General features: G+C 39.8%; 1 protein-coding gene across 11 annotated transcripts in view; it reads right to left on the bottom strand.

Annotated features, from left to right (window-relative positions):
- The window catches only part of LOC123756986 (uro-adherence factor A), a 97,497-nt gene extending 97,224 nt beyond the window's left edge, over positions 1-273 (bottom strand). For 5 of the 11 annotated variants that reach the window (XM_069329431.1, XM_069329436.1, XM_069329429.1 and 2 more), the window contains exon 1: positions 1-262. This exon is cut by the window's left edge and continues 99 nt beyond it. The gene's annotated coding sequence lies outside the window, so the exon portion shown is untranslated. The other 6 variants (XM_069329432.1, XM_069329434.1, XM_069329437.1 and 3 more) reach the window with 2 other exon arrangements.
- Positions 274-7,500: the final 7,227 nt, after the last annotated feature.

The raw sequence follows: 7,500 nt of genomic DNA, 5'->3' as shown, positions 1-7,500 counted from the left end.
AAATGTCAGCAATTACCGTGGAAGAACAGTGCGTGCAGTGACGCTATTAAGAGGGGCTAAGAACCCCCTTCCTTTATCTCACGGCTTCACTGGCACTAGATCACTGGAGGCCTCATCGAGGCGAGGCCACAGACGCCGTCCACAAGCACGAGTGACAGTCACAAGACAGTACGAGCACTGCAAATGGACAGGTTCCGTGATATTGTAGACAGACTCCTGGAGCACAACAACACACCACTCGACGTCGAGCCCAGACAGCGTTCGTCTCGACTCGTCACTCATACTTCGCACTCATCGCTTCACTCGTTCATGTTCTCGCACTCATTCACTCACTGCACTCATTCTAATGTGGTATATTTAATTCTGCATTTTTTTTAATTATTTATCATACTTTTACTGGTAAACGCGTGGAGAATTTTGCGTAAGAGACCAGATGTAACCATCTGCCTCGCCCAAGGAATCGAACAAAACTTATGATCAAATATACTTATAAATATAAGACTTAAAAAGACAAATCATATATAGGTGTTTCATAAAACTATTCACCTTAACTAATGCTGAAATATGGCAGCGTTTTCTACTTGCGAATATTGAATGGAGAGTAGAGAGCAACTGAAGCATCTTCACCAGAAGCAAGGCATCGGGACCCGCGCTATTTAAACCTCATTGATGTAAACTTAATTACTACGTGTCATTTTGAATGTTTACTCAGTAATTTGTATACTATAGTATAATACAATTGTATAGTATTGTACCGAGGCTATATAAAGACAAAATAAATTTGCATTGGGATTAATACTCATCTTGCCAGCAGTAGTTTACCTGAATTTACCCAAGGGCCACTAACACTCTATTGGCCCTCGATGAGGACAGGAAGCCGCCGGCTTGTCAAATGTCCCCCTTTCCTTTGTCCTGAGGATTTGATTTATCATGATGGCATGACTAGTTCATGCCATACTCATCCTGTGAGTAATAGTTTATTTGTACGTGCCATACTCATCCTGAGAATAATACAGTAGTTTATTTGTACGTGCCATACTCATCCTGAGAACAATAGTTTATTTGTACATGCCATACTCATCCTGAGAACCATAATTTATTTGTACGTGCCATACTCATCCTGAGAACAATAATTTATTTGTACGTGCCATACTCATCCTGAGAACAATAATTTATTTGTACGTGCCATACTCATCCTGAGAACAATAATTCATTTGTACATGCCATACTCATCCTGAGAATAATACAGTAGTTTATTTATACGTGCCATACTCATCCTGAGAGCAATAGTTTATTTGTACGTGCCATACTCATCCTGAGAATAATACAGTAGTTTATTTATACGTGCCATACTCATCCTGAGAGCAATAGTTTATTTGTACGTGCCATACTCATCCTGAGAATAATACAGTAGTTTATTTATACGTGCCATACTCATCCTGAGAACAATAGTTTATTTGTACGTGCCATACTCATCCTGAGAACAATAGTTTATTTGTACATGCCATACTCATCCTGAGAATAATACAGTAGTTTATTTATACGTGCCATACTCATCCTGAGAGCAATAGTTTATTTGTACATGCCATACTCATCCTGAGAATAATACAGTAGTTTATTTATACGTGCCATACTCATCCTGAGAACAATAGTTTATTTGTACATGCCATACTCATCCTGAGAACAGTAGTTTATTTGTACGTGTCATACTTATCTGGTGAGAGATAGACTTTTATGAACCATATATTCACCCTGAAGAGGTAATTCTTTATGCATCCATACTCATCCTGTAAAAGGTAATTTTGTGTGCACGTCATTCCCATCCTAATTGGTAGTTAATTGTACCCACCATACTCAACCTGTGAGTGGTGGGTAATTGTACACCCCATATGCATCCTGAACAAGTGTTAGTTAATTTTATCCCCTATACTCATCTTGTGTATAGGCCTTTCCATTGGAGAATTTCAGCAATGTGGAGAGGGGAGGTCCTGCTGCATGGGTAACAGCTTCTCCTTCATATCGCCCTACCCTGGCTTTGCGCCCTGGAGTGGACACTCCTACTTCAACAACCAGAGCACAACTCCGTAGTCTCCCGAGACTGCAGGATGCCTACTACTACTACTACTCATCTTGTGAATAATAGTTCACTGTATACCTCATACTCATTCGATGACAGTTAAAATATTTTTAGTGCATCCCATATCATCCTGCAAGTGTCAACTTTTTGCAATAAACACCTATCCTGTGAGTGGTAGTTAACTGTATACCCAATGCTCAACCTGTGAACAGTAATTTGTATACCCAGTGCTCAACCTGTCAACAGTACTGTAGTTTGTATACCCCTATGCTCATCCTGTGTGAAGTATATTATTGTGCATCCTATACTCATCCTGTGTGATAGTTTATTGTGCACGCTATAATCATACTGTGAGTGGTAGTGTGACATAGTACAGTAAAATTGCTGGTGCATTATACAGGTGACTGCCATGTGACACAGGTCACACTTAAACAATGCAAGCATTAGATTACCAATGTTTGTATCATAGGTGACAGTCCTCACTGGGATCAGTGCTGCTGCCCTGGCGAGGGCTACATCCAGCTTATAATAGAGTACTTCAGTACCCTATCCTAACCTAGCAGAGGACCCAAAACAGAAAATGGGACAGTATGTATATTTTGCGAACCACTATCATTGTCTAGTACAATGATTTTTGCCTTAGGTAAAGTATGCATCAAAATGTGATGCTCTATTAGGAGGATAGGTTGCATAATCAGTGTATAGTAGTATATGACATAACATTTATCATGTTGTTTACTATACAGTTTTAAGAAAGCACATATATTCTTGGATTTTTCAGGTACAGTTCTGTAGTGTCTTTCTAATGTTCGATGGTAACATGTCAAAGAATAATTACTTGATGAGACTGTCATTTACTGTTCGGGTTTGGATGATGAGAAATTTAATTTATTATACTGTACCTAATTTTGTGTTTGTACAGCCTGTTCAAGAATGTGCTGGTTGAGATCATTAACAAAATTTCACCGATCATTTTCCTAAGTTCAGTCATTCTTGTCCTTGCTGTAGGATGCAATGTACCATATATTCATCCAGTAAGTGGTAGAGTAGTGGAACAAATTAGAGACATATAATGGGCTTAGGAAATGAACCCCAAATCTTTTTAGCTAAGAAGGTCACAGCATTGATGAGCTAGTTAATTATAATTTACCATGGCTGGGGACAGGAAGACTATTAAGGGGCTGGGCAATCAAAAATATTCATCCAAATATGAAATAGAGTATAAAATGTTAAACAAATCTAATGTTATTTGACATCAGTGTCATGAAAATTTCATCCCAATATGTTAAGAAATAGATTTTATATGAATTTAAAAAAAAATGTGTGCAACTGGTACTGATGATAAGAATAAAACTTCCTAGTTAGTGGAACTGAGGGATAATGCAGTGATAAAGAGATGCAAGCACCGGTCCGATGCACAAAGAAGAAAAGTAGTACAGTAGTAAGGAGGGTCCACAAAGTAGGTATGTAGCTGGTGCCTTCTAGGATTGCAGATTGCCACCTGGAGGGCAAAATTTCACACAAATAATGAGTATGTTATTTTGCTGTATTTTATTATATATCATATAAATACATTGCCCAATGCCAATATTTTATGTCCACAAATTTTTTTTGGGGGGGGAGGTTATCTTGAGATGATTTCGGGGCTTTAGTGTCCCCGCGGCCCAGTCCTCGACCTGGCCTCCACCCCCAGGAAGCAGCCCGTGACAGCTGACTAACACCCAGGTACCTATTTTACTGGTAGATAACAGGGGCATAGGGTGAAAGAAACTCTGCCCATTGTTTCTCGCCGGCGCCTGGGATCGAACCCGGGACCACAGGCTCACAAGTCTAGTGTGCTGTCCGCTCGGTCGACCGGCTCCCCAGGGGGAATTTTTTTTCTCTCTCCTTTGTTTCTCATCTGATTTTGTTGTAGCTTCTACATCTTGGAGAATGCATACCCGTCACTACATATGTGAAGTTGGAACGAAATTGATCAACATGTAAATCAGCCACAGGTGGCAGAACTTAACTTCATTTTTTTTAGCAGAGTTATTTACAGATTTCAAATTCTATTTTCTTTGTCTCTTTAGGTTGTTTTGCTGAATGGGGACCAGATGAAGGGCTTTATCACTTATATACAGTATAGTGTACTTATATATCCCTAACCCATTATCCCTACTCTATATTTAGTTTTTTGGGGGGGTTATTTTATCTCGACTTCATTTCAACACATATTGACCTACAACTTTCACATATTCGAGTACGAATATCAAGAAATATTTAACTTACCTATTTAATCAAACTTACAAGATATGTCATAAATTAAAACTACTGTACTATACATGTATTCATTGTAAAGCACTTTACCTTCATTTTTCTCTGTGAACAGGATTTCAACTTTTGAGACAACCTACAAAATTCAGTTTCTGAGCAATTCTCACCATTTTTACATATGTGGAAAGTATTTAGTTCTAAGGTGTCATAAATGGCATCTATTCATAAACCCATAACTTTAGGAGTAATAAATTTTTTGCGTCTAAATTTTGCGCATATTTTGAGGCCACATTGACTACTTTTTTTACAGTAAACTATACTCTCAAGTTAGATTTTATATTTATGAAAATGAATGTTATATGCCATTCTGAGCCCATAATGAATAAAATAAAAATTAAAAATTGGTGTTATATTAAATTTGTGAACTTAATTGAAATTGTGACATTTAAATTTTTTTCAAAACTAATTTTTTTTTTCCTGTTCATGTTATGATATTGATCTATTAGGAAAAGTTGGAGCATTTACCATGTAGATTATGCACAAAAAATTTGAGTGTTTGAGGATGGTTGCGTAATCGAGGACCCAGCCCCTTAAGTTTATCGAGGTCCCCTCAAGCAAACAATTGACCTTTCCCAGCATGCAACCCACAGGTAAAGTTGGAGTCGGTGATCAGCATCTCATGTTTGTATAATTAAGATCAAAATACTTGGTCCACATTGGTGTAGTAAATATATCATCGAGTGTAGAAGTGTGCAAGGTATTAAGCAGAGGTGAAGGTGAGTACAACACCATACCTTTCCCTAGACATAGTGAGGAAGGGGGGAATACAGTGGTGCCATTACAATCATCAGGGAATTCATAAGAAATGGAGAGCTAATCACACTTGTTAATGTGGTAGTAGCTATTGCCAGAAAAGTGACAAGTATATAAGGACTCATGGTCCTCTTTACACTCATGGTAAAGAGGACCATGAGTGTAATTACCTAAGTGTAGTTACAGGATGAGAGCTATGCTCGTGGTGTCCCGTTGTCCCAGTACTCTTTGTCATATAATGCTTTGAAACTACCGACAATTTTGGCCTCAGCCACCCCCTCATTTAACTTGTTCTGACCGTCTACCATTCTGTTTGTGAAAGTGACTTTTTAAATATTTTTACAGCAGCTTTATTTAATTAACTTAAATATATAACCTCTTGTTCTTTAAGTTCCAGGTCTCAAAAATCCTTCTTTATCAATTCCTGTTACTATTTTGTAGGTAGTTATCACATCGTCTTTTTTTCTTCTCTCTTTCTCTCTTTTAACTCTCATATATTTAATGCCTCTAATCTCTCCCCTCGTAGTGCTTGTCTTTCAGTTCCAGAAGCCATTTAGTTGCACGTTTTTATACCTTTTCCAGTTAACTGATGTGCTTCTTAAAATATGGGCCCCATTCAACCATTGCATATTCCAATTTTGGTCTCACAAACGTCATGAACAATTTCCTTAAACTTTACTCTGGCACTGATGCACACATTCCCAATAATGATCCTCATGGTTTTTCAGGTAGTATAGTAAAGACACTCATGGCTCTACTCCTGAACAAAGATCACATTTTATATACTGTACTGAAAATTATACCAGTCCATTCATAACAAGGTTCCTGCTGGAACATAATACTGGAGAGTACAGCACAATAGTCACATAGGAGGGAAATGAGTGACAATAATATTGCAGTAGGTGAATGCTATTTAAGAAAAAAATGATAAAATACTTGCAGTGCATTGGCAAGAGAGGCAAGAAGTGAATATGTTGACAGTCATTCACACTGGTAGGATGGCAAACAGCGACAAGGTCAGCAAAGCAAAGAACCAGTATATAATCCAGATTGAGTCATGCATTATAATAAGCACTCAGTTGATAAATGACATGATGGTTGGAGTTGTGGATTGTGTACATCAAACTGTCAAGTGGACTAATAAGTTGTTTTTCCACCTTGTTGATGAAACCATGCTAAACAACTACAATATATATATACTGTATGTATGTATATATTTTATAACAATGTTACAGCTAACAGAAAATACACACACATAACAATCACTGTTCGAAGACCTCATCCAGCTCTTCAGAGGTGGGGTGTGTGCCCAAGATACAAAAAGCATTTCCTCTCTGGATCATGACACTGAGGCACTGGAACAGAAAACTGGTTGCTCTTGAGTCTCTAGTTTCCCTAATGAGTTCCCCACCCACCTCCTTTAGGAACTTAAGTGCACATTTATCCCAGGCAACCCAGGGTCTCAGAGCCTATCAGCATGAACCTGTAAGAATGTTCTAGGTCCCTGTACTTGTTAGTTTTCTGGGTCTCCCTGAAGGTGGCCGTGCCACCTCCCTCAGCTATACTGTAAGGTAGATAGGCATCAGCCACTGTAGACGCACACATATAGTCCCATACGACCTGTCTACCATCCCTCCATGGCTGCAGGTTGATTCCATCTGGGCATTTGTGACTGTTGTCCGGTCTTCACAACGGAGGTTCTTTTGTACTAGACACCCAGCTGTAGCCAAACTTTTCTTGATGATGTCATTGACTGCTTCATGTCTGGTAATCTTTTCCTGTGACTTACAACAGATGAGACCATGGCTGTCATATTGGTCTACCGACACATCTTGAGGTTATCTTGAGATGATTTCGGGGCTTTTTTTTTAGTGTCCCCGCGGCCCGGTCCTCGACCAGGCCTCCACTCCCAGGAAGCAGCCTGTGACAACTGACTAACACCCAGGTACCTATTTTACTGCTAGGTAACAGGGACATAGGGTAAAAGAAACTCTGCCTATTGTTTCTTGCCGGCGCCTGGGATCGAACCCAGGACCACAGGATCACAAGTCCAGCGTGCTGTCCGCTCGGCTGACCGGCTCCCCATTGCCGCATCTTGAGGTTATCTTGAGATGATTTCGGGGCTTTAGTGTCCCCGCGGCCCGGTCCTTGACCAGGCCTCCACCCCCAGGAAGTAGCCCGTGACAGCTGACTAACTCCCAGGTACCTATTTACTGCTAGATAACAGGGGCATTCAGGGTGAAAGAAACTTTGCCCATTTGTTTCTGCCTCGTGCGGGAATCGAACCCGCGCCACAGAATTACGAGTCCTGCGCGCTATCCACCAGGCTACGAGGCCCCCTGCATTGCCGCAGA

Source organism: Procambarus clarkii, chromosome 22 (genome assembly GCF_040958095.1).
Source record: "Procambarus clarkii isolate CNS0578487 chromosome 22, FALCON_Pclarkii_2.0, whole genome shotgun sequence".
In the NCBI taxonomy this organism is placed as follows: Eukaryota; Metazoa; Arthropoda; class Malacostraca; order Decapoda; family Cambaridae; genus Procambarus; species Procambarus clarkii.
The sequence above is the reverse complement of the archived record's forward strand: the minus strand, read 5'-3'. Positions and strand labels throughout refer to the sequence as shown.